General features: G+C 40.7%; 1 protein-coding gene and 1 pseudogene across 8 annotated transcripts in view; one reads left to right on the forward strand and one right to left on the reverse strand.

Moving 5' to 3' along the window:
* Positions 1 to 27,746, forward strand: part of STIM1 (stromal interaction molecule 1) — a 173,732-nt gene that overhangs the window by 9,310 nt on the left and 136,676 nt on the right. The gene's annotated exons all lie outside the window — the stretch shown is intronic.
* LOC308565382 (small ribosomal subunit protein uS8 pseudogene) lies at positions 21,050 to 21,441 on the reverse strand (annotated as a pseudogene). The gene has a single exon. The product of its transcript is annotated as a small ribosomal subunit protein uS8 pseudogene (transcript).

The following is a 27,746-nucleotide window of genomic DNA, read 5'->3' on the forward strand; positions in this document are numbered from 1 at the left end:
CTCTCTACCCTGATGCAGCCAGTTTGGGTTGTTAGGGTGTCTGAGACATATACAGAGGAGAACCAGAGAGTAATTCACAATACTGTATTGTGTTTACAGAAATTGTGCTGAGCAGAATTGGGGGTATACACAGCTATTGTCAAGTGCGGCTTCTGAGGAGTGTACCCCCAGCTAGAGAGCTTTTATAATAAGGCACAGAAAAAGAAGCTTAGTAATATCTGTGGCATGTGGTGATTAATATCTGCATTCTGTATTCCTCTCTTGGCAATCTCATTTCAGAGCAAGGAGAGATCTCTGTTTGGATGTACAGAATAGTCTTCCTGAAGGAGGTGGGTCAGAGTCTTGTATCGTATGTTTCACCATTGTTTGGCTCTGTGCACTTCACACCCTGCTTGTGCCTTTTAAAGCAAGAGACATACTGATGTATAATCAAGAGCACTGGGCACTGGCTTGAATCTTTACTGACAGTCTGACTGAAACTATAGTTTCCTCACTTGAAAAATGGGGTCAAAAGAGAGTTAGTTTATATGAAAGGGTTGTGTACATTTTAAAGTCTGTTTGTGTATGTGTATTTTCCTCTCTCTTGAGGGCAAGAGCCATGTTCATTTTGTTGACCACAGTACCTGTCCTTAGTATCTGTGACAGTGCTGGTCGGAGAGTATGTGTCTAAAAGATATTTGTTGAATAAATGAGTGAATAACGAGTTGATCCTTGGATTGAGTAGGCATGGAGGGAGAAGGCCAGGTACATTGACATCAATTCCTATGAAAAGCTTAGATAAGAAAGCCCTGAGATTAGGGATAGAATTCACATGGTAGGTTTTCTGAGGAGTTCTATGGATGCTATTTTTCTGCTGAGTAGTATTTCATCCCTGTTTCTTGAGCACTGACTGAAACTGTGCTCATTGACAGTTATCAGTCATACTGAGGGGTGGTTTGGCCTTTGACTCTGGCTGGCTGTTTTTGTTGGTCACAGCAATGGCTACCCTGAGTATGTAGCTGCAGTAGGAGTGGAGCAGGGCTGTGTTCATGGAGAGCCGATGTGAGACTCATGGGCAAGGCTTCCTTGGGTCCTGCTGCTCCCCGTCCTTGGTTCCATAGCCCACATGTGTTTACCTCAGGTCAAACTTGAGGCAGCCGAATGAACAGAATGAAATTCAACTGCTTTTCTTAGCCTGGCTTGTGGGATGGAGGAGGGAGCCTTCTTTTATGCCAGGCTTGTCTTGTTACAGGGAGGTAGGCTAGTCCAGTGAAGATCACTGGCTTTTAAAATGCTATCTCTGATTCTGAGAACTCCCTGGGCCTCAGAGAACTCTATCCTGAGCAGATATCACATTAGCTTTCCTTCAACTCATTGGGAAAGGGCCTCTAGAGACACTTCATGGAGAGGGCAAATATATGAGTAAGCTATGCTGTCAGCATGGCCCAACTAGTATAAACCTGTCCCTTTTCTCTGTTAACTACATTTACAGAACTCCTGGCTGCTTTGTGTTGAGTTCTGGCTTAGGTGATGACCAGAAATCTCACTGGCAGGCAGGCAGGCAGGCAGGCTGGCTGGCTTTCAGATCTCATGTGCCTCTAATTTTCTCCAGTGTGACTCAGTAGCTCTGCTCTGGTTTGGCCTCTTTGGGTTATCTCAGGCCTCTTAGGAAGCTCTCAGAACTCTCATCACTACAGTGTATGTTAAAACAAATGTGCCCATGTTTGCCAAGTTCCCAGAGCCAGCATCTAAAATGTAGTGGCCTGGGGAGATGGGTGCTCTTCAGGTATAAGCAGCATGTGTCTGTGTGTTTGTGCATGTGTGTTGCTAGGTAGTCATACTTGTGGAGGTCTTGTTTCAAGAAACTTTCACTGACAAGGGCAAAGTTCACTGGAACTCATACCTCATTTATCTCTAAAGAGATGAATATGTAATTAAGACAAGTCAACTAACTTCAGTGATAAAAATGATGATGATAGCTACTATTTACTGAGTACCTATTATGTTGCAGGCACTGGGCTAGATGCTTTACATCTGTACAACACCCTTAAAGGTAGATATGTTTCTAATTTTATAGATGGGAAAACAGTAACTCTGAGAGTTTAAGGAATTTTCCCAATGTGACTAAGCCAGGATTTAAATTTAGGTTTGTCTAACCCAAAGGCCAATGCTGTTTCTAATTTAATAACTGGCAGGAGGGAAAGAAATAGCTATATGAATTTAGGTACAGATGTGCATTTGGATTAAAAAGTGTACAACTTATTAGTGGCATTTGTTCTATTACCTGAGTAGCCTGGAAGAAATCGGGATTAGGATTTTAGAGTGTGAAGGAAGGAATGAGAGGGCATATTTCACTTACCAATCCTGAATGGCAATATCACATTGGTGAAGTGTTTAGCTGCAGAGTGGTGTGTATTCAGTTTTTAAATTTTTTTTTTTTAAAATATGTCTTTATTGATTTCAGAGAGAGGAAGGGAGAGGGGGAGAGAGAGAGATAGACAGACAGACAGAAACATCAGTGATGAGAGAGAGACATTGATTGACTGCCTCCTGCACACCCCCTACTGGGGATCGAGCCCAAAACCCAGGCATGTGCCCTGACCGGGAGTCAAACCTCGATCTCCTGGATCATAGGTTGATGCTCAACCGCTGAGCCACACTGGTCAGCCATGTATTCAGTTTATATCTTCCAAAAATAGTATATGGTTGAGCTCATCTGGTTATAAGCTTTGGGCTAGGGTCTGTATCTGTGTAGTGTTCTTTACCTCTTCAGTCAACATTTAACATGTATGTTACATGTTATGTTACAATCTCTTTTCCTCCCCACAAGTTATTAAATGTAGAGTTAAGATGTACACCCACATTTTTCTTTATCATACATAATAAGAGCTCCAGTGTATTGAGCACTTACTCTATAACAGGACTGGCTAGATACTTTCATGTACATGATCTTGTTTAATCCTCACAACAGGTCTTCCATTTTATAGCTCATTGTGCAAGGCAATCTAAGTTCAGTACTCTATGAATGGTACTGATAGTTTTTTTTATTATTTTTTAAATATGTCTTTATTGATTTAAGGGAGAGGAAGGGAGAGGTGGAGAGAAAGATAGAAACATCAATGATGAGAGAGTCATTGATCGGCTGCCTCCTGCACACCCCGCACTGGGATGGAGTCTGCAACCCGGGCATGTGCCCTGACCGGGAATTGAACCTCAATCTCTTGGATCATAGGTCGATGCTCAACCCCTGAGCCATGCCAGCTGGGCTAGTACTGATAGTTCTATTGGAAAATGGGATCACCTCTGCCTGGAGGTACCAGAGAGGCTTTGTGGAGGAAGTAGCAGCTTACTGGGCCTTCAAGTACTTCATGCAGAAATATAAGGTAGGTTGAGAGAAGTATTCCAGCCAGAGAAAAATATCATGAGTAAAGGCATGGAGTGGGAAAAAGTGAAGAGTGTTTAGGGAGGCATTAGTCTACATTGGCTAGAGAGTGGCATCTATGAAGGAGACTAGTATAAAATAATGCAAAAGAGATTAATTGAGGAAAGCTCGTGGAGGACCTCAATGTCAGGCTAGAGTTTAGACTTTACTTTGTAGAAAATAAGTAATCTTTGCAGGTTTTTTTGTTAATCCTCACCTGAGGATATTTTTTCCATTTAACAAAAAATTTTTTTTTTTAGAGAGAGTGAAAGAAAGGGAGAGGAGGGGGGAGAGAGAGAGAGAGAGAGAGAGAGATTGATTGGTTGCCTTCTACATGTGCCCTGACCCGGCCAGGGATTGAACCTGCAACCCAGGTACGTGCCCTTTACCGGGAATTGAACCCGAGATCCTTCGGTCCACTGGCTGATGCTCTAACCACTGAACCAAAGTGGCCAGGGCTCTTTGCAGGTTTTGAGCAGGGGAGAGACATGACCTGAGTTTTGCTTTAGGGAGATGAATCTCACAGAGTATGCACAATGCATTGTCGGGGATGAGGTTGGCGATAGGGAGCCTAGATAGGAGAGATTGCAATTATTCATGAGCAGAGATCAGGGTCTGTATTGTGGATGTAGAATTAATAGAACTTAGAGTTTAAGTGTAATGGAGGGAGGGAAAGAGAAGAGTCATAGGTATGCTCATATTTTGGGTGTGGCCAATGAGGAGGAGTCTGATGGTGTCATTAACAGAAAATATATGGCAGTTAGGAGGAGTCAGTGCTATATAATTTCCTGGTTCATCCCCTCTCTTTACCTTATGTTTCCTTGGTTCTCACTTTTCCTTATAATCTTGCTTTTTCACTCTCAATGACAACAGGAAAAATGTAGCTATCTTGGCATTACACCTGGTACAGTTGCAAGGGAGAGGGCCTGAGTCTTTGGGGAATGTAAAGTTTATTGGCCTGGAGTGTAATATCTTGTCATTAACTTGAATAAGATGCTTTACCCCTTTGTCCCTCACATTTTACATTTGTCTTCTGGTTTACCATGTAGTTCTTTCTAGTCTTGAAGTCTTTTCATTTTGGAAGACCCCCCCTTGAAAATGCAAGTATTACTGGGCTCAGGTAATAACTGAGAATCAAAACTAGCTTTTGCTAGCTTTTCAGTGTGCATTAGGTTCGGGCAGCAAATTTCAACTAGTGTGCTGCAAGAATTTTTAAAACATGCAATATCTGACTATTTAGTCAGGGGCACTGACCTTTTTTCCCTTAGATTATCAAAAAAATGACAGCCAACACAACAATAGCTGTCAGTTTGAATGAATCAAAATTATACCTATATTTTTTGTCAGATTGGCAAAAAATATATTTTTTAGTGTGCTGCAGAATTTTATTAATTAGTTTATGTGTGCCATAACATGAAAAAGGTTGAAAACTGCTGGGTTAGGGTATAGCCACTGGGAGCATGTGTCAGGGTAGGACACGAGTGGGAGATAGAGCCTGGCAAGTGGGCAGGTCTTAGTTTACTGATGTAGGGAGGGTGTCAGGGCCTCAGAGTATTTGATACTGCCTCTCTTTTAGCCCATACCCAACTGCTCTTCCTGAGCCGAGTGTGTGCCTGTATGCTCAGTCAGAAATCAGAGCTTGGTGAGCCTTGGTTCCCCCAAGAATTCAGTGATGAAAATTAGGGCAGTTGAGCAGATCTAATTGGCTGAACTGTGTGAAGGGCAGAGGCTTTCCCTGGGGGATCCTTTTAATCCCTTGTGGTTATAGACTTTTTAAAGTTGGACTAATTAAAATGTTGGCAGCTGGACTCAATACCTTCCTTGCACTATGTCCTGTTCCAGCCTCGTGGAGTACCAGAAGTTGGCACAGGACTGTCTTTCCCAGGGAGCTAAGGAGTGGGTTTCCCTGTCCTCATCTAAATAAATGCTTGCTGATGTGATGTTTGTACACAATGGGCTGCCACACATCTCATGGTGGAGAGATATGGATTTGGGTTTGCCTAGATTTGCTACTCTCTAGACTCCTGAGGTTTTCTTTTAGGTCAGTTCTCTATTAGCCCCAGAAGGCTTTGCTCAGTTAGCTGGAAAGTAATATCCATTGCCCTAGGGAATCCTTTTCTGTTACGTGTTCCTGTTCTAACCAAAAAAAGAGAAAGAGAAAGGTATTTGTTGAGTCACATCATGTGCCTGGTTGGGGCTAATGTTTTACATAGCTGCCTTTTGAGATATGCTCATATCTTTTCATAATGCCCATTTTACAGATGAGGAAATATTCATAAAAGGAAAATAATTTTCCTAATTGCCATTACAGCCTGTAACCAACTGAACCAGAATTCAAATCTAGATCTCTCCCAAAGCCCCTGGTTACCTCTTTAGGTAGCATGAATTATTTCATATCCTTCTATTCTAAGCCCAGCTAATTTCCTACCTCCACAAAGTCTCCAATTTAGAGTTGTTTTCTTGACCTGCCTCTCCAGAGCACTCTGCTTCTCTCTCTGATCTGGCTGATATTTAATGAGGCATGGATCTACCTCCCTCCTTTGACCACTCCCCTCCTGCAAGGTGTGGTACTCATGATGTGTTTGTTAAAGAATCCAATGAAGGCCCTGGTTTGCTCAGTTGGTTAGAGCATCATCCTGATACGCCAAGATTGTGGGTTCAATCCCTGGTCAGGGCACGTACAAGAATCAACCAATGGCCCGGCTGAGCGTTGGCCTAGGATCTAGGAGATCACTGTTCAATTCCTGGTCAGGGCACATGCCGGGTTGGGGGCTCGATCCCTAGTTGGGGGCGTGCAGGAGGCAGCCAATCAATGACTCTCATCATTGATGTTTCTATTTCTCTCTCTCCCTCTTCCTTCCTCTCTCTGTAATCAATAAAGATATATTAAAAAAAAAAATCAACCAATGAATGCATAAATAAGTGGAACAACATATTTATGCTTCTCTCTCTCTTCTCTCTAAAATCAATTAAAAAAAGTAATAAAAAAAGAACCCAATTAAGTTGTAGTGTTGGAATTTCAGGCTTTGGGACAGACCCTTAAAGGGAAGGGTTTTGGCAGAGTCTTGGCCAGCTCCCTGAATAAAGCCAGATCTGGGTCTTCTTGATTTGCTCAGTGTGTGCTGTGTTATACTGGAGTAAGTAGGGCCTTTTAGGCAAGATGATTTTGGGTCCCCAAGGGAGCAGGCATCTCTTACCTTAGGTCGTTTTCCTTGGCCTCTGGCTTTAGAGTTTGTTTCTTTCTTGTGGTCTTCTTGCAATTAATAGAGTTAGATCAATGCTACCTGGAGTGAAATGGTGTGACAAAACCCTCAGCCTGGCTTTGGTTGGAATATACTTGTTGACTATGGGTTGTCTTCCCCCGCAAAGAGCATAATGAGTTATTAAACCTGCATTTGGGACTTAAACTCTCTGCAACCTCTGCTTACTGGTGGGTGTCACTTCACAGGATAAAGGCTTTCCTAGAGAAGGCAAGCCTTTAAAGGCATTTTTATAAGTTGAATTATCTTTCTTACTGACTTGAAAAAAATTATAAAAGTATTTTCAGGTCTTTTCCTGTGCATATAGCATGCATGTTTAGTGTTTAACATTAAAAGTTTGTTCCTTTGGGAATAAATGGCAAATTAGAACATAAAATACAGTTAAAACACCCTCAATGGGAAGAGTAATAAAATATTAATAACAATCAAAATAAATTCCACAGTAGGATGAAACAGAGTCGTTTTTTGTTTTGTTTTGTTTCGTTTTGGTAAACTACTGAATCTGAAATAGCTTAATCAAAGAGAGTGAGTCAGATAAGGACACAATATCCTTTTAGTTTCTCATATGAAGAATAGATTATGAGATGTTCTTAGAAGAAGGGAAGAAAGTGCATTTTGAGCTTTAGTTCTACTACTCAGTTGTGTTCAAGGGATACTGAGCTTTCTGGGTGTGTCTGTTTCCCTATTAAATGGAAACAATACCTACCTGTTTTAATTTTATGAAGATTCAATAAGATAATGTATGTAAAGTGTTTTGTAAACTCTGAAGTACTGTTGTCATACTCATTGGGTGACTGGAACCAGTTTTTTTAGCACTGCAAGGCAGCATTTGGTTTAAGATATAGCTTGACTGAGGTGGAAGGAAGGGTGCAGAATTGATGAATAAACAGTTGAATGCTGTTCGAGAGGAATTCCTGTGAGGTGAGGGAAAGGACCGCATGTATCCCTTTAGGACATATTTGTTGAGTACTACCTGGTGGAGGAGAAAGAAATTCAGATATCTACCTATTAAATGTATGTTGTGCTAAATAGGGAGGCAGCTTGGTTTAGGAATGAAGAAAACTCCATAAAGACAGGGATTTTGTTTGTTATATACACCCAAGAGTAGTGCTTGGCACATAGTAGGCTCTCAATAAATCTTTGTTGAAAGAAAGGTTGTTTTGGAATTAGTCAGACTGGGTTTGTATTTGGGTCCTGCCATTTACCAACTCTCCTGAGCAAGTTGCTTAATTTTTCTGCCGCTTGGTTTCCCCATTAATAAAATGGGACTAGAATTAGCCATCACACAGGATTATTGGGAGGATTTAAAAAAAAGTTTAAAACCCTTTGTTGTTTTTTTTGTTTTTGTTTTTGTTTTTTAAAACCCTTTGTGCAAGTTCTAGTAAGTGCTCAGTGAAAGATAGTTCCTTTCATTCTCCCTTCCTGGTTTGCAAAGGGTGATAGAAACACAGAGGAAGAGGTAGATGTGCTTGGGGAAGCCTAGTCAATGGCTTTACAGGTTTGATATGATGAAGTCTTGCTAATGTAGAATTATTGGTGTTATTTTTTCCTAAAAGGAACTCCCTGGGATTAATATGTCGTCGTTGTCGTCCGTCCCCCCCCCCCCCCCCGCATTTCCCACGGTCTTGGTGGGAGGGCTGGCTCTTGTCCTTTAAGGCAAGGTAACATTTGCACTACAGGTTTGTACAGAGGTTGTTCCCAGAAAAAGCAGCTTTCTCTGGAAAGCCTGGACTCATCTGATTTGGATTAGGCTTTCTAGCCAGCTATTACCCTCCTTCCCCCTCCCAATTCCCCTACCTCAGGAATTGTTAGTTATAGCTTTGAAAACATGTACTCAGCTTGACTTCTGTTCTGGGTCAGTTGTAAATTCTCACAGGACCTGGAGCAGAGCGTGTTCACTTGGGTTAATCAGGTATTTATCAGTTGACCTTTACTCGTGAGAAACTAATTTTTCCCTCATGCCTGAGTGACTCTAGCAGACTGAAGGCCTTACTCTGAGGAATCCCAGGACTGTTAGAAGTTGCAGCATGTTTGCCTGCCCTTGTCTTATGTGCACAAGCCAGTGGGATCTATCTGCTCCTCAAGCAAGGCTGCCCAGCAACCCTTCCTTTTATTCTACAGTTTTAAGACACTGGAAATACCACTCTTTTATCTTTTATCAACATTTCAGATTTTGGAGCTTTCTCTTCTGGTTTAGTTTCTTGGGAGGATAAGTAAGCAGGGAGGAATTGTCTGGCCATCGGATTGAAAGGGCTTCTTGCTTGCAAATTGAAGCCACTTTGCAAGAAGTGGGTAAAGAGCTTGTTTGTGGATGGGGGTGGTCAGGCATTGGGTAAGTTAAGAGTTAGTTTGGGAGTTAAATGAGCTTGGTGCCTCCTAGAAGTAGAGTTAGTAAGTATCTGAGCTATGTCCTCAGTGCCCTCCTTTGGGAGCTAAGCATTGCCACAAGGGAGATCTCAAATATGGGCCCAAGAGAAGGAAAGAAGAGGGTTAAGGAAAGGAGACAGAGGGAAGAAAAGAGAACTTCGCTGAGCTGTTGCTTTATGCTAGGGACTTTGGACCAGTTATTTCCTTTAATCTTCGCAACAATCTTGTGAAGTTTACACATGATGAAACTGAAGCCCAGAGACGTTAAGCAACTTTTCCCAAGGTCACAAAGCTAATGAATGATAATGATCACAGTTATCATTTGTAGTATGTTGTGAAGGCACATACCAAGTTTCTTTTTTTTTTAAAATGTACTTTATATAATTCACATTTACTACAATTGTGTTTTTTTTAAAACCCTCACTCGAGGATATTTTTTCCATTGCTTTTCAGAGAGAGTGTAAGGAGGGGGTGGAGAGAGAGTGTAAGGAGGGTGGGGGGGGAGAGAGAGACACACACACACACACACACACACATTGATTGGTCCCCTTCTGCTCTTGCGCTGACCGGGGCCAGGGATTGAGCCTGCAACCAAGATATGTGCCCTTGGCCGGAGTCGAACCCGGTGTGCTTCAGTCCACGGGCCAACGCTCTAACCACTGAGCCAAACCTGCTAGGGCTGAAGTCACCACAATCTTACGAATGATTACTATTACTTCTGCATTGCAAAAGAGGAAACTGGGAATTAGAGAGCTTTGGTTGCTTGATGAGGTCACTCATTTAGCAATGGCAGCATAGAGATTTGAATCCAGAATCTTGTAATTATAAAGCTTGTTCCTTGATGTTTATGTCACTGAAGATAGAAGAGCTAGGATTCAAATGCAGTCATGAGAGCAAGGTTCATGTCTTTATCCATCTCCATATCCCTGTAATCTATGGTAGTGCCTACCACATTGTTAGTGCTCAATAAATGTTTGCTGTGAAATCTAGCTCTGCTGTCCCCCATGGCTCCCAGTTGCCAACTGCATCCTGCCCCAGGTCCTTGGCCTCACTGTCTTTTCTTCATAGTCTGGCCTTATCCTATGAGCCACTGTGGCCTCCCTGACCTCTCCACACACTGCATCTGGCCCATCACAGTTACTCTCCTGCTTCTTCACCCCTCTTTTCCTTGACTACATGCTGCTGCTGCTGCTATTGCTCTCTATCACCCTTCAATCCTATTTGTTTTTTCTGATGGAGTTTCTCTAACTAATTCCAGAAACTTCCCTTTCCAGACTATAACCTTCTTAGCCTGTACCATATAATTTGGCATCTCATTATCTGCTGCTTCACCTCCTAATTGTTTCATGGACATTAATTTTCTCTCTACCAGCTGGTGGTAGTCATATCATGATGACCCCTCAGATTAATTTGTGCTTTGTACTTTATGAAGCACTCTCCTTTTCAAGACCTGTCTTTTTGCTCTTTGTACCCATAACAAACCTGTGAGATAGGATGGGAGGGGATTGTTATTTCCATATTATAGCAGAGAAAACAAATGGGAAAAAGGAAGACAACTTCCCAAGGTCATATAACTGATTAAGTACAGAACTGAGTCTAGGTCTCAGGTCTACTGATTTCAGGCTTAGTGTTTTGTCTGCCATGATTTCACATTTGTGTTTCTGCCTTTAAGGGCCAACCAAGGTAGAACATCTGTCTTGTGGGCTTTCAGGAGGCTTGGTTGGTGGTCTGGGGAATGGTAGAGTGGCTCAGATAGCAATTTCAGGTACTTCTCAGTGATGTCAGTGCCCTGGGTTGCTACTGCCTGAGCAAGAGGTTCTGTCCCTGTGGCTACTAGGATTAATTTTAAACTGAGAAGTATTGGTTTCTTCTGAGTGGTCAGAGCACTCCCTCTTGTAGATCCAGGAAATAGGGCAAGGTGTATGGTGCTGGACAGTTTTGTGTTGTAGCAATAGCATAAGCTTTGGAAGTAGGCAGACCAGAATTAACATCTGGCTTTGCTGTTCCTTTTTTGTGTGTTCTTTTTTAATATATCTTTATTGATTTCAGAGAGAGGAAAGGAGAGGGAGAGAGAGAGATAGAAACATCAATGATGAGAGAGTCATTGATTGGCTGCCTCGTGTACACCCCCAACTGGGGATCGAGCCCGAAACCCGGGCATGTGCCGTGACCAGGAATCGAACCCCGATTGCCTGGATCCTAGGTCGATGCTCAACCGCTGAGCCACATCCGGCCGGGCATGGCTTTGCTGTTCTTGATTAAGCTCATGACCTTGGGTAAATCATTAATCTGTACGAGCCATAGGGGCTGTTGTGAGAATGTATTTAAGGACCACACAATGGCCCTTAAAAAAGGAAGTATTTGGTGGTTTTTATTGTCAGTATTACTATAAGACATGGGGAGGCTGAGGAGGGTGTGCCTGTGACCCTTGTAGGTTACTCCCTGTGGCTTGCTTTCCAGGCCTCAATGATAATATGCTACACTGGAGTTTTTTTGGCTGACAGGGCTGAGTGTGAATGCTGTGCCCCAAGTCTCAGGTCTCCAGGTCTCTAGTCTCCAGTTCTCCTGAGTGCAATGAAAACAGTTTGTGAACAGTGTGGGTGTGGCTTCAGTGTCAAACTTTGGGCAGTAAAATCTTTGTTTTTCTGAAAGACTTTGGCATTAGAATTGTTGCTTCTGAAAAGTCAAGAACCCATTTGGTGAGAGATTTCAGTTATTTCTGAAACCAGATATTGCTCCAAAGCTATTTGTTAAATACTTCTCTTCTTGAAACTCTGCCCCTCCCCACAAGAAAATAACCAGGTTCAGAGTACTGTGTGATGATTATGTCTTTGGTCACTTTGACCTCCCAGCTTCTGCCTCCCTTCTCAGAGATAGCACCACTCCAGACTGCTGCTTCTTTATTCATTTTGTGAATAATGAAGATGTGATGCACCCACACGAAATGTAATACTGCTCAGCCATAAAAAAAGAATAAAATCTTGTCATTTACAACAACATGGATGGACCTTGAGGTGTTATACTGAGTGAAATAAATCAGACAGAGAAAGACAAATACTGTATGGCTTCACTTATATGTGGATTCTAAAACAAACAAACAAACAAACAAACAAAACAAAACAAAACCAATTTAATAGATATAGAGAACAGATTTGTGGTTGCCAGAGGGGAAGGGGGGCTCAGCAGAATGGGTGAAAGGGATTAAGAGGTACAAATTTGCAGTTATAAAATAAGTCATGGGGATGTAATGTACAGCATAGTGACTATGGTCAACAGTGTTGCATTGCAAATTTGAAAGTTGCTAAGGAAATAAATTTTAAAGTTCTCATCATACACACAAAAAGTTTCATAACTTTGTATGGTGATATGGTAAATAGATTAGTGTGGCGATCACTTTGCAATGTATACAAATGTCAAATCATTATGTTGTACACCTGAAACTAATATAATGTTGTATGTCAGTTATATGTAAAAGAAAAAGAAACTTTAAGAATATTTAAATAAGAAAAATACTGAAACTGAAAAAAAGAGAGAGGTCATTCAGCCCCTTTTCTCCTACTCTCTGTTTATGACCTGGTCTGTGCTGTATGGGAAACAGAACAAGTACACATGGACCCTATTTAAAAGGGAGCTTGCTTTCTCATTGGGGACTTTAGATAGCCTGACACAGGAAATGGCTAGAAAATGAGAACAGAGGAACATAATTCATTGCTAAAATGACAGGTTTGGATGGCTGGGGGATGCGAGGGCAGGCTTCCTAGAAGGGTAGGAAGGAGCCGCTGCATGGGGAAACATCAGTGGCTTTTGAGTTTTTCCTTTAGAATATGGTGCCATGAGCCATTCTTTTTTTTTTTTTTTAAATTGAGGTGAAATTCACATACCATAAAATTAACCATTCACATACACAACTCAGTGGCATTTAGTGCATTCACAATGTTGTATAACCACCATCTCTATGTAGTCCCAAAGCATTTTCATCACCCCAAAGGAAACTTGTTACCCATTAAGCAGTTGCTTCCATTTCCCCCCTCCCCTTCCCCTTGCAGCCACCCATCTGTCTTCTGTCTCTATGAATTTACCCATTCTGGGTATTTCATATGAATGGAATCATAAAATGTGTGACCTATTGTATCTGGCTTCTTTCACTTAGCATATTATTTTGGGAGGTTCATCCATATTAAAGCATGTAGCTTGTAGAACGAAGCAGTACTTTATTCCTTTTTATGGCTAGCTAATATTCCATTGTATATACTTATCATGGTTTACCCATTCATCTGTTGATGGGCAGTTGTGTTGTTTCAACCTTTTGGCTACTGTCAATAGTGCTGCTATGAACGTGTGTACATGTATTGTTTGAGTACCTGTTTTCAATACTTTTGGGCATATACTAGGAGTAGAATTTCTGCATCATGTGGTAATTCTATGTTTAAGCTTTTGAGGAGCTGCCAAGCTGTTTTCCAAGGTGGTTGAACCATTTTATACTCCTACCAGCAATATACAAGGGGTCCACTTTTTCCATATTCTCACTAACATTTGTTATTTTCTGGTTTTTTAATTATAGCCATCCTAGTGGGTATGAAATGGTATCTCACTGTGGTTTCAATATGCATTTCCCTGATGACTAATGCTGTTGAGCATCTTTTTCTGTGCTGGTTGGCCATTTGTATGTCCTCTATGGAGAAATGTCTGTTCAAGTCCTTTATTCATTTTTAAATTGGGTTTTGTCTTTCTATTGTTGAATTGTATGATGGTTAATTTTATATGTCGACTTGTCTAGACTAAAGGATGCCTAGATAACTGGTAAAACATTATTTCTGGGTGTCTGTGAGGTTGTCTTTGGAAGAGATGAGCATTTGAATTAGTAAACTGAATAAAGAAGATCACCCTCACTAATGCTGGTGGGCATCATCCAATCCGCTGAGGGCTTGAATAGAACAAAGAGAAGAGGAAGGGTGAATTTGCTGTATCTATTGCTCCCTCCTGCATGCCCCATACCAGGACATGTGCCCTGACTTGGAAGTGAGCCAGCAATCTTTTGGTGCACAGGACGATGCCCAACCAACTAAGCCACAATGGCTAGGGCTTGGCTTTTCCTTTTTTAAGTCAAGAGGATGAGTGAGCAATGTGGGAGCCAGCCAGATGTTTTCAACACCTCGAAGGCTAAAGGAACTGGCTTATACTAAAAACTATCATGTCACCTTGCCTGAAACACTGATACATCACTGATTCAAGGACTGAGAATGAATTCCGTGCTCCAGGTGTGGCTTCATGTAAATTGGCAAAAGTGAATAGCCTGGGGAACTTGGAACCTATTTTGGTCAGCCCCCAGGGAGGAAGAATGTAGGGATCACTCTTCAGTGCACTGGTGTTCTTTTTTTTTTTTTTTTTTTTAAATATTGTTATTTCAGAGAAAGGAAGGGAGAGGGAGAGAGAGAGAAACATCAATGATGAGGCAGTCGTTGATCTGCTGCCTCCTGCAGGCCCCTTACTGGGGATGGAGCCCATAAGCCATGCTGGCAGTGCTCCCGTGTTCTCTTGCTGCTCTCTGCCCCCCTCCCCCCCTTATTTCTTGCTATGTCTGAGTCTGACATAAGGGAGTAATAATAATCAGCAGTCCTTGAGAAACATTTAGATTAAACCAGCTTGTTTTGAGTTTTGCTCTTTGCTGCATTGTGGGCCATAGAAGAGATTGAAACATAGTTTCTATTTTTTTGTGTGGAATTTACAAATCAGATAATTTCTTAACTAGTTAGAAAGTAGCTAAATATAATATATAAAAGGCAGGAATAGTGTGGACTGGAATAATCCAAGAAGACTTTCTGAAGGAAAATGGTACTTGAGTGGCCTCTGAGTACAGAATGAATAGATTAGTGCTTGTTTTCATGCTTCTTTAATAAAGCCCCCCATCCTGTTGTGACCTTTGCTCTTTTGAAGACCCTTAGGTCTTTATCTGGACTTCATTTATGGCCTTAGAATATTTTGCTTTTATTACAATCATTTGTGTGTACTGTAGTGGTTAAGAAGACAGACTTTAGAGTCAGACTTTGTGGGTTTAAAATCATGGCTCTACTTACTAGTTGGGTGGCCTGAGGCAAGCTATTTAATTCCTAAAAGCCTTGATTTTTCCATCAATAAAATGGGAATGATACACAGAGTTGTTATGATTAAGAGAGATAATCCATTTAAGGGTCTTGATGCAGTGTCTGGCCCATTGTAATATCCATGAAATGTTAGCTATAATCATTCTAATCATCTTATCCTTTTAGGCCAGCACTGTTCAATAGAACTTTCTGTGATGATGGGATGCTTTATATTTGTACTGTCCAATATAGTAGCCACTAACTAAAATGGTAGTCACTGGGGTTCTGTAGATGTGTTGGAGAGTGGAGCTGATCATGGATGGTCTTGGCGGTGAGGAAAGGAGAGGAGTGAGTTAAAGTGTTTTAAAAGGTAATTTGGCTTCAAAACTTAAACATGGAGCTATCATTTCTAGGCATTTACTCATGAGAATTTAAAATATGTTCACACAAAAACTTGTACATGAATATTCAGAGCAGTATTATTTATAATAGACCAAAAGTGAAAACAATACAAATGTCCATCAGCTGATGAATAAATAAACAAAATGTGACATATCCATATAATGGAATATTATTTAGCCATATAATGGAATGGAGAACTGATACATGCTACAACATGGGGACAAATCTTGAAAACATTATGCTAAGTGAAAATGCCACATGTTATATAATTTCATTTATATGAATGTCCAGAATAGGCAAATTAGTAAAGACAGAAGGTAGATTATTGGTTGGCAGGGGCTGGGGGCTCAGGGTTATGAGGAATGACTGCTAATGGGTATGGGGTTTCTTTTAGGTGTGATGAAAATGTTCTGAAATTAGATCATGGTGATTGTTACACAACTTTGTGAGTATACTGAAACCACTGAATTGTACACTTTAAAATGGTGAATTATATGGTATTAAAACTATATCACAATGAAAACAAAGGTACTTTGGGTTTGCTGAAAACTATTGGTTTTAATACATTTGTAGATAGTTATAATGTATTTACTTTTTCTGATTGGAAGTCTTCTCCCAGGACTTTAGCCTACAAAGTGGGTCCATTCCCAGTTTTAGATGTGAGCCTGAACATGATGTTAGGCATGGGCCTACCAGTGGGTAGGTGGAGAATGCAGCATTGTTCGCTTTGGTTCAAGGGGACTTTTCCTCCTGTTGGCAGGGATTAGCATGGGTGAGTCACTCCCTATAGTCTCAGGGATGTGGGATGTGAAGAATGAGCTGTCATCTCTGTTCTGATGACATCTTGAGTATCACACAGTTGTAGGCCAAATATAGGTGCTGAACCATTTGGCATAAATTCTTTATGGAGAATTCCTTGGGAACGAGCTAAGGACATGGAGAAAGAGAAATAAGCTAAGCCCGTGGGAGCACCCAGGTGAAACTAGGTGAGATGTGACAGTGACAGATATTCTTGTCATCTTTTCACAGGTGAGCAATTGAAAGCTCAAGGGAAGTTGATTTTCCCCCCCACTCTGTATATTGTTGTTGATAGACTACCTTGTGGCTGGTCCATGGACCATGTTCTCAAGGAGTTCCCAAGTACATTTAGGAAGTGAAACAGACATCTAGGATGCCAAAGGTCCAGGGAATAGTTCATATAAGATTTTGCACAGTTACAGGAGCGAGTGATGTCCGTCAGCTTGGTGATAAGAGAGAAAACCTGGGAAGCTAGCCTGAGCCTAGGGGCCAGAGGGTGGGGGCAGGGGATATTGCCCCAGGGAGAGTAAGGCGGGATACATTTTTGTCTTTACACTTCCCCTCCTGTTTCTTTACTTGCTCACTTTTGTTCTACAACAAATAGGTCTTTGAGCATCTGTTCCAAGCATGCCTCAGTGCTGGGCAAAACTGGAGACACATAAATTGTGAGACCTGAGCACTGCCTCTAGAAGTGCTTAATGTGTTGGGGGAGACAGACCTGGAAACAATGGACTATAATGGCATGGATCAGGTGTGTAATAGACAGGGAGGGACTTGGTGTGTAAGACTGCAGACTGACTGACTCTGATTTGGGATTAGATAAGGCCACCCTTAAATAGACATTGAGACAGAGCTTCAGTAGAGGGACCTCTTATGGTCATTGTCAGAAGATGAAGCAGAGGTACAGAATGCTTGTTTTTTGGGTGTAGGCCGCTTTGGGGCCTTTAATTTTGCCTTCAGATTTGATGAGGGAATAGGGGTCTGTGTCCAGGAATAGCTCTCCCTGCCACCCTTCAAGCAGTGCTGGGCTGACTGCAGAAGGTGCTTCCCTGTTCTGCACTTGTTCCATTGCTGTTTTGGAAAGATGAAGTCTGAGAGGTGCCAGAGCTATGCCAGTTGCTATGGGGCTGGAAACAGGTGAGGCTTCTAGCCCTGCTTGAGTTAAGGAGTGAGGGGTTTGTCCTCTTCAGCCAGCTTAAGGCCTGCCTTTGCTGTGAAACTGGATAAGTAGTCCACACGGCTTGTTTTTCATTCGGGGCTATTTTCAGCCCTGGAGCCCAGCAAGGTGGAATGACTGAGATGCTTTTGTGGGGTTCAAGCTTTTGCCAGATCCTATTTGTTAGGATATGAGCCCAGCCTTTTCCCAGGAGATCAGCTTTTCCAAACAAGCAGTGCTAAAAGTAAGGAGCACTTTCCTTCTCTCTCAATAGGGAGTGTAGAAAATGTGAGGGTTGGTTGGTGTTCAGTTTAATATTCTAACCCAGGCCCTAAGTGGACATGTGGTATAGTTTGGAACATTGCCATATGGTCTCTAAAGAAATTTTGAGGAACTCCTGTGGATCCTTCTTGTATTTTTCTCGTCATTTCGATGGCTAGGCTCTGCTATGGGAAGGGTTCCATAAATGTGTAAATCTGCAGTTGGTCAGGGTCCTTATCTCTTCTGTGCCTGCTTGTTTTTATGGCTAGCCAAGCTGTACTGGCAAGCAACCCATCAGTGGTTCATGTCCAGCAGTCTTCTTGAGAGTTCCCTATTTAGTGAGTGCTTACTGTGTACCAGGCAGCTATGGTGGGCACCATGTGAGATGCTGAGGTTATACCAGAGATGCCTAATCAAGATTGTTATCTTACCCTAGGGCTTAACATAGTGGTCAACACATAAATAAATATAGATAAGGATAATAAAGTGTGCATAATCTTGAGGAATTACCACCTAATGGAGGAGATAGGTAAACAGATATCACAGGGTAGAAGGTATTAAAGGAGCCATAAAAGCAAGGAGGGGCCCTTTTATTTTGGGATGGGTGTGGTGGGCAGGGACTTTTACTCTGATGCCTTGCGTACCTCAGCTCTTGTTCCTTTCCATACCTGCAGCTCCTCATGGTGCTTTCCCTTACCATCTGACCATGAGTTTTTTTTACTTACTATTTTTTGTTTAAGTATAGTTCACATACAATATTATATTAGTTTCAGGTGTTCAACATAGTGGTTCAACATTTATACACATATGATGTGATCACTAACTAAGTTTAGTAACCATCTCTCACTGTGCAGTTATCACAGTATTATTGACAATATTCCCCTTCACCTTTTCACCCATCCCCTGACCCCCCCCTCCACTCTAGCAACCATAAGTTTTATCTCTGTTTCTATGAGTCTGTCCCCTCTCCCCCCCACATATAAGTGAAATTATACGGTATTTGTCTTCCTATTTCTGGCTTATTTCACTGAGCGTAATACCTTTTAGATCCATCAATGTTATCACCAATGGCAAGATTTCTTTTTTTTTTAATGGCTAATATTCCATTGTACATATATACCGCATCTTCTTTATCCATTTATTTATCAATGGATGCCTAGGTGCCTTCCATATCTTAGCTATTGTAAATAATACTGCAATGAACATAGGGGTTCATATATATTTTTGAATTAGTGTTTTTGTTTCCTTCAGATAAATACAGAGAAGTGGAATTGCTAGGCACTATGGTAGTTCTAATTTTAGTTTTTTGAGAAACCTCCATATTGTTTTCCATCGTTGCTACTCCAATTTACATTCCCACCAACAGTGCAGGAGGGTTCCCTTTTCTCTACATTCTGGTCAGCACTTGTTATTTGTTGACTTTTTTGATAATAGCCATTTTGACAGTTGTGAGGTGGTATCTCATTGTGGTTTTGATTTGCATTTCCCTAATAATTAGTGATGTTGAGCATCTTTTCATATGTCTGTTGGCCATCTGTATGTCTTCTCTGAAGAAATGTCTATTCATGTCCTCTGCCCAGTTTTTGATCAGATTATTTTTTTGTTATTGAGTTGTATGAGTTCCTTATATATTTTGGATATTAACCTCTTATCAGGTATATCATTTGCAAATACATTCTCCCACTCAGTAGGTTGTCTTTTCGTGTTGTTTTGACAGTTTTATGAGTCTTATCTTGTTACTGTTTGAGACTAGATGCTCTGTTTTTCCTTGGTGCCTCTTAGATATCTGACCTGGACCATATCACTTACCTTCTCTGGACCTCAGTTGCATTACCTGTAAAATGAAGCTAATGATAGGTATATTACAATCTGAAAGGAGGACCCAATCCAGATGGCAAGCTATGGATATCCACCTAGTTCTCCAAATTCTATGATTTCTGTGATTGTTCCCTTCTGGTCCTAATATAGGATTGGGCTTTGAGTTAAGTTTGTTACAGAGACTGTTGACACCTTAGGTTTCTAAAACTTTTCTCCATCACCCCTGTTAGGTCCAGCAGCACTGACAGAAGCTCTTGGCTTCTCCTGGCCAGTCTCTTGGACTGGATCAGCTTTTCTACCCTGGCAGTAAGGATTTGACTGAGGTTTAAGCTCAAGAGGATATTGTATTTAAATATGTTTTCTAGTATGTTTTCTAGTATGTTTTCTTTCATTATCACCTAGGTCAGCTAGAGGCAGTGGTTTCCTGATTTTGCTTCTGGAGGGCAAGACTTAAGCAATGGAATTAGTACCCCACCCTTAGTACTTTCACCTCTCCAGACATTGGGCCAGAAATCTACAGCTTCGTGAAATACTTCGTTTATGTACAATACCCACTTGAGCGCTAAACTTGTAAAATAATCAACTCTGGTAAGACTTGGCAGTGGTGCAGGGGGTGGAGGATGGGGTGGGGGGAGTTCTTAAGGGACCAAGCAGGAAGTCACAGGAACTCTGAGCTACAGCTAAGTCTACCACTAATCAGACGGTTGTTAATAATAATAATAATAATAATAGTTATGATAAAAACAAACATATATTGAGTACTTATATGTTAGGTACAATTACATGTTTAACTTATTCTCACAACAGCTAATGAGATAGATATTGTTATTCTCATTTTATAAATGAGGACTCTAAGTTTGCATATCTAGTAATTGGTGGAAGTGGGACTCAACCTAATTAGAAATTTTATGTTCTAATTCCAAAGCCTATGTTTTTAACCATTGCACTATGCTCCATCCCTAGTGATCTGGATATAGGCTTCTATTTCTGTGGACCAGGCTGCCTCTTTGGGAGGAAGGAGATGTGCTTACAGGCTGTCTCTTCCTCAGCACCTATAAGAGTTATTTATTTTTGTGATGCCTTCTGAGTGCTAGGCACTGTTTAGACAAGGGATACAAAATTTAATTAATATTTTTATTTTTTCAATTAAAAAGGTAGTATAATATAGAATTAAGAGCATTGAGCAAGGTCCAGAATCATGGCTTCATTTCTTACTAGCTTTGTGACCTTGGACAAGTTATTCAACTTCTCTTAAATCAATTTAGATGTTTAAAGCTCTTATAACAGTGCCTGATATAGAATAAGTGCTTAGTAGTGTTAGCTATTATTTATATTATTTCTAAATTGAGGGCTGATAAATTTATGAGGCTGTGGGAATACAGTGGCAAACAAGATAATCTCCATCCTGTCCTTACAGAGTTTAAATGTAGTAAGGAATATATTTATTTATTTATTGTCCATTGAGGCATTTTATTTTCATATATGTATTACATCCTTAGGAAAAGAATCCCAGGATTTTCCCTCCTGTGTGTTTTCATCTTGCTTCTTCATGGTCCATGATGCCTGCAGAGGCTGTCAGCACAATGAAACCAAAGTAACGGGACGGAAGCAAATTGTTCTGCCATTTTTCTAGACCTTTTAGTTGCACATCAAATCTGGGACTGATTACTCCACACTTGTTCAACCTGCCTGTGAGGTTCACAACAATTTTCCCAGCTCTGTGGTCATCAATAATTTCAAATTTGCCAATGTAACCGTGCTTCATCATCACAGTTAGAAACCAGACGATGACTTTGGAGCACGGCCTAATAAGAACCTGGCATTTGCTTCTCTTTTTTGCATTGTTGATACTCTTCAGAGCATCAACCAGGACATTCATGTGCACCGTTATGGTGGCACGGAAAGATGGCGGAAAGAGGATGGGAGGCGCGAGTACTTGGAGTTTTCGGAAGATACGTTTTTAAACAAATGATTAGAAATATGAGCGCTATGAAGAAGTGCAAAGTGCTGTGGGTGCCTGTGCAGAGGGACTGTCAGAGGACTCAGGATTCTCTGAGTAAATGTCAAAGGTGGGACCCAAAGTAGAAAAGGAACAGCACAAACTTTGGGGCCTGACTGGCTGGCTCAAATATTGGCTCTTCCACTTATTAGCTATGCTACTTTGGGCAAGTTACTTTATTGTTCTGTGCCTTTTATCTGAATAACAAGGATAATAATAATATCTGTCTCACAAGGTAGTTATGAGAATTAATGAACAATATTTGTAAAGTGCTTAGGGCAAGGCCTGTCACATAATAAGTATTCTGTGTATATGTTAAATAAAATTAATAGATGAAGCACATTCTTTTTAAAACATAAATCTTGTAAATCCTGATATTCCTCTTTTGTTGTAAATCCTTAATTGATATGTTTATTGATTTTAGAGAGAGAGGAAGGGAGAGAGAAAGAGAAATATCAATGTGAGAGAGAAACATCAATCAGTTGCCTCCTGTATGAGCCCCAGCTGGTGATCACTGCAACCTAGGTATGTGCCCTGACTGGGAATCAAACCCACAACCTTTTGGTGTATGGGACTATGCTCCAACCAACTGAGCCACCCAGCCAGAGCTTGGTATTCCTCTTTTTAAAACCTTTCATTAACTTGTGCTGTCTTGTAGGTTAAAGTCCAAGTTCTTTAATATGACACGTAAATAGGGTGATCATATTTTCCTGGGATAGTCCTTGTTTACAACTATTTTTCTGGTTCTCTTTTACTCTCAGAAGTTACCCAGTTTAGACCATAACTTACATGGTGACCCCCCATATGAAGCTGTTCATGATTTGAACCCCTTCGTATTGCTCCAATCTCATCTTTTGACCTTGTCCCACTAGCACCTTACCTAAGTGTTTTTGTGAACTCCTTCTCACTTCCCAAAGGCACATCTTTTTTCCCCTTCATTTCTGAGCCTTCGCCTATGCTGTTCCCTCTGCCTGGAATGAACTCTCAATTCCATCTGCATCTTTGTTTCTCTACCACTGCTCTCATGGCATATATGTATTCATTCTTCAAGATATACCTCAGTTATCATCTCTATGAAGACTTGGCCTTGCATGCCTAGCAGGGTTGTTCATTTTCTTTTAATATAACTCTTCATTATGACTCTTATTACGATTGTACTGCAATTGTTTACTTTTATATATTCCTACTAGATTTTGAGTTGCTAGAAGGCAAGGACTAAGTGCTCTTTATTTCATTAAAAAAAGTGTTGAGTTATGGCATACATTCAATAAAATGAATGAAGTGCTTAATGAATTTTTGCATATGTCTATACCCATGTAACTACCATCCAAATCAAGACAGAGACACATTTTTGTATCTCCAGAGTCCAGCATAGAGGTTGGCAGGCATTTTCTGTAAAGGACCAGATAGTTAATCTTTTAGGCTTAATGGGCCGTATGGTTTTTGTTGAAGCAAGAAGTTGTAGCAGGAAAGCAACCATAGACAGCATGTAAATGAATATACATGGCTGTGTTCTAATAAAACTTTATTTGCAAACACAGGTGTTGGGCTGGATTTGGCCTGAGGGCCACAGTTTGCTGATTCCTTGTCTAGGCAGTGTCTAAGGAAAAAATAGAAATTCAGTAAATGTCTGTTGAATTGTAGACAGAGACCTTGATCTCAGAAACCCCCTTCTTGATTTTCTAGCAGTAGAGCAGCTTGTATCTCCAGAACAGGGCTGTGCAACTCCTTGAAGCTGGTAGCCTTTTCACAAGTTGTTTGTATTCATAAGGGAATACAAATGTCATCCCTTGCAGCACAATTTTGGTGGCCTGTGGTTTCTGGAAACTTAGGGATCCATGAAAGCAATAAAAGCCTGTATTTATATGAATTTCTTGAGGCTTTAAACTGTCTTATTCATTTTGGCCTTAGTGCCTGGCTAGCATAGGGTCTTAATGCTTAGTAAATATTTGTTTTTGAATGAATAAATTAATTTAGGTTGCTTTTAGTATTTCAACAAGCCTAATGGAGATTGTAAATTTACCACAATAAAAGTGTGTTTCTTTTTTTTTGGTTTTGTTTCAGTTATGTCAGTGCTGTGTGGTAACATGAATTTGCTTATGCTGATTGGTGCTTAGACAGTTGATGGCATCATAGGATGGAAACCTATCCAGTTAGTGAATGACCTTGGATACAAGTATAGAGCCAAAACAAGCAACTGGTAGCAGGGCCCTGTGCTTGAATGTCTGCATGTTTACTTTCACTTTCTTGCTTCTTAGCATCAAAGTCAGGATAGTGAGGTGTGTGGATTCACAATATTATTACTAATTAAAAATTTTTAAAAAAATTGATTTGAGAGAGAGAGAGAAATATCAAGTTGTCATTCCACTTATTTATGCATTTATTGGTTGGTTCTTGTATGTGCCCTGACCCGAGATCAAACCCACAACCTTGGCTTATTGGGATGATGTTCTAACCAACTGAACTACCTGCCCAGGGCTAAACTTTGATCACTGTATATGGTTGGTTAAAACCTGGGCCAGCATTTTATTTTTAAATTCTTACCTGAGGATATATTCCATTGCTCATTGTTTTTCAGAGAGAGTGGAAGGAAGAGAGAGAGACATCAGTGTGAGAGAGACACATCGATTGGTTGCCTTCCACACACTCCCTGACCAGGGCTGGGGATTGAGTTATGTGTCTTTGGTCAGAATTGAACCCAACACCCTTCAGCCCGAGGGCCGACACTCTAACCACTGAACCAAATCTGCTAGGGCTGGATCAGCATTTTGAAAAGAAAAAGTAATGGTAATAAACACAGCTGAAAGTGATGAGTTATTTCTCAGTAACTACTCTTTGTTTATAGACAAAATCATTCAAAACATGAGGGGCTGTGAAAATAAAATAAAATGTTGATGAAAAGGATAAGTCCCACTATTTCTGAGTCAGGAATAGGTAGTTAAACTCTGTCATTAACGCTAAATTTCCCCCCCGTAGTGTTGGACTTCTTCACAGGGGCCTTTTACTTATTTTTTTGTCATTTGGGACTGGCAGTTTAGAGACCTAGATCCTACACTGTGGGTACATTTTCAGTGATATCTAGGGCACTTTCCCATTACTTACCCCTACTCCCACCCTCCTCTGCACTCTTACTCGTGTCCCCCCCCCCGCCCCCCCTCCCCCGCCGCGCTCGCTCTCTTTCTCTCGCTGCCCAGGCACACAGTGGTTGCCCATTGAGTGAATCTTAATTCCTGCTGCATCTCATGCTTTCATGAATATATATGTGTGTTTGCTGATGATTATAAGGGATTGACAGAAGTTTGGGGTAGGGTGGGGGGGATCGAGTAACTTTGTCAGAAATAAAAGACAAATTGTCTCCTCAGTGGTCCTAATAATGATCATATATACTTTTAGAACATATAAGATTTCAATCCACTATTTTATTTGACCCTCTTTGCTATACTGGGTGGTGGCTCTATTTGCATAAAAGTAATCTCAGAGGTTAACTTCTTTAACGTGTCCTACTGCTATTAAGGCATCAGAGCTAAGATTTGAAGCCAGGCTCCCTTACTCAGGTTTCTGTATTCCTTCCAGTGCGGCAGTGATTTTTTCAAACTGTTTCCAATTGTTGGAGGGTTTCCCAGAAGTGCCTAGGAGTTTGAGTCATTGGGAAGAGCTCTAGGCTTTTCTCATATGTCTCAACCATAGCCCCTTCACACTTAAGCTAATTTTTAACTTAAAAACGTTAAAAAAATGTTTTTATTGATTTTCTTACATAGAGAGGAAGGGAGAAGGAGAGAGACATCAGTGTGAGAGAGAAACATCCATTGTGGTTGCCTCCCTCATGCACCCCGACCGGGCATCGAAACCACAACCTGGGTATGTGCTTTGACTGAGAATTCAACTAGTGACCTTTCAGTGCATGGGACAATGCTCAATCAACTGAGCCACACTGGCCAGGGCAAAAATAACCTTTTTTATTGTGGAAAATTTTAAACATTTTTATGACTAGAGAGGGCAATATAATGAACCCCCATGTCAATGTAAGAATATCCAAACAGAAAAATTTTATAAGAATTTATTACTTTATTTGAGTCAAATAGAGGACATTCCTGGAAGCAAGATCTCAACAGATTAAAAAATGCTCTGGAGAAGGACAGCTTTGCAGTTCCTTTTAAAGCAAGGCTGGGATTAGATTACAGGATAGTTAAGATTATTTGCCCTCTTGAGGGTGTATAGCTTTGAGGGGTATTACTTCTGGCATTTCAAAGGTGTGTTAACCTAGATGCATAATAACAATGGACAGGGCTTGCTTACAAACCTTTCAGTAAAGAAGTATAGGTCTGAGCCTACCTGCCATGACCTTCCCAGTTAGGAATTTATAAACATAGTATATATTTCTAAAACAACTGTATTTGAAATCATAACCAAAATATCATTATCATGCCTAAAAATATAATAATCCCTTAATATCAGCAATTAACCAGTGTTTAAATTTCACATGACTCAGAAAAAAATTTTAAGTTGATTTGTTTATATCAAGATCCAAAAAAAGTCTATACATTAGTTGATGTAAATCTTAAGTCTCTTCTAATAACTTACACCCTTTTTTTTTTCTTTTCCTTGCAATTTTATGTTGAAGAAACTGGGTCATTTGTCCTGAAGAGTTTCTCAATCTGGATTTTGTTGATTACCTCTCTATGGTGGCATTTAACATGTTCCTATGTCATCTATATTTTCTGTAAATTGGTACTTGGGTCTAGAAGCTTGATCAGCTTCAGGTTTAACTGCTGTTTTTTTCTTTTTTGAAAGGATGTCCAACTATATCTGATTTTCTCTCTTTTCATATTTTTAAGATTGATGAGTGGATTTGGATGTTGTCAACCTGATCTATTCATTAAAATATTTCCCATCAGCTTTTTGCCTAATTATTTTTAGAAGCCATTGATGTTTCTGTTATTTCATTGGAGACCTAATTATATATTTAGACTCCTAATTAGATTTTATTTGAACTGCATTTGAAAAAGAGGGTTAAAAATAAAGTTTGAAAGCTATTTGATTGTAGCAGTTCTCCAAGAGCACCAATTACTACAGGAACCAGGAAGTGTTAAGTGGTGACAGTGACTCTGATGAACATGTAAGACTTTTTAAACCTGTGTTTCCTCATGTGTGTTGCTTTTGGCCTACATTCTTTCCCAACACAACAGTTAAGCCCTTACAACACAAAGGGCCCATATTTTTTAACTTCTGAAGGCCTGAGATGGATGGATTTTTTACCCTAGAGCCAGGCCTGGGGGAGGGAGCCCTAAGGGGTAGAGTAAGAGTTCTGCTTTAATGAGCAGAGGAAGTGGTTAAGTCCCTGGGGCCTACGCAGCTGAAAAGTGGCCTTGAGAGCATCTAAGACTAGACACTCCCAACTGAGGATGAGAGGACCAGTCCCTTACTCCTTAGGGGACTCCTTAGTCTGTACAAAGGGTCTGGCTGGTTGGGCTTCAGTTGTGTCACATCTGACATGTTCCAGGCCTAGTAGCTGTGTTTAGGCCTGACTCTTAGGAATCCTAAACTGATAACCTTAGGACAGTTTGAAGGTTCCTTGTTTTGGCTCTGTTCTAAGGAAGGCCAAGGGTAGGAACCTCTTAGCAATAGATTTGGCTGATCCAAGGCCGGCAATACCTTATGTCATCTGGTCAAGAAAAGAGCTTCTGTGGAGCACTTGGTGTTCTCTAGCCTTTATGGAGGTCACAGGCAGACGGGGCAGGGGAGCAAGGCCTTAATTAGCTAGGAACTGCTGGAGCAAAGCCACTTGTCAGTGTCTTAGCTCCTCAGTGGGACTGGCTCCTTCTCCTATTGACAGTGCAAATACTCCCTCCTTTTATAGCTTTTAGGTCTCTGAGAGATTATTCTTCTTTTGTGAGTTTTAAGACACTAATATGCAGTGTGGTTCAAGTCTGATTTTAAAAGCCAGATAGGAGGAATGACAAAAATTCTTTCTGTCTGTGCAGTGATTTTTAACCACTCAAGCACATTTTATTTCATTTGTTCCAAACCAATGGTTCTGTGAGTTGCAGATGAAATTGAAGCCCAGAAAGGAGAAGTATTTAACTGAGATTATAGCTGTAAGACTCTGGATTCCCAGACTAGTGCTCTTTTTTTCTTTTACCGATACGTGTAGCACAAGGGGAAAGAAGGAGGATGGTGAATAAAACCGAATAACTTTTATGTGCCA

The sequence above is a fragment of the Miniopterus schreibersii genome (genome assembly GCF_964146895.1).
Source record: "Miniopterus schreibersii genome assembly, chromosome: 12".
NCBI lineage: Eukaryota > Metazoa > Chordata > Mammalia > Chiroptera > Miniopteridae > Miniopterus > Miniopterus schreibersii.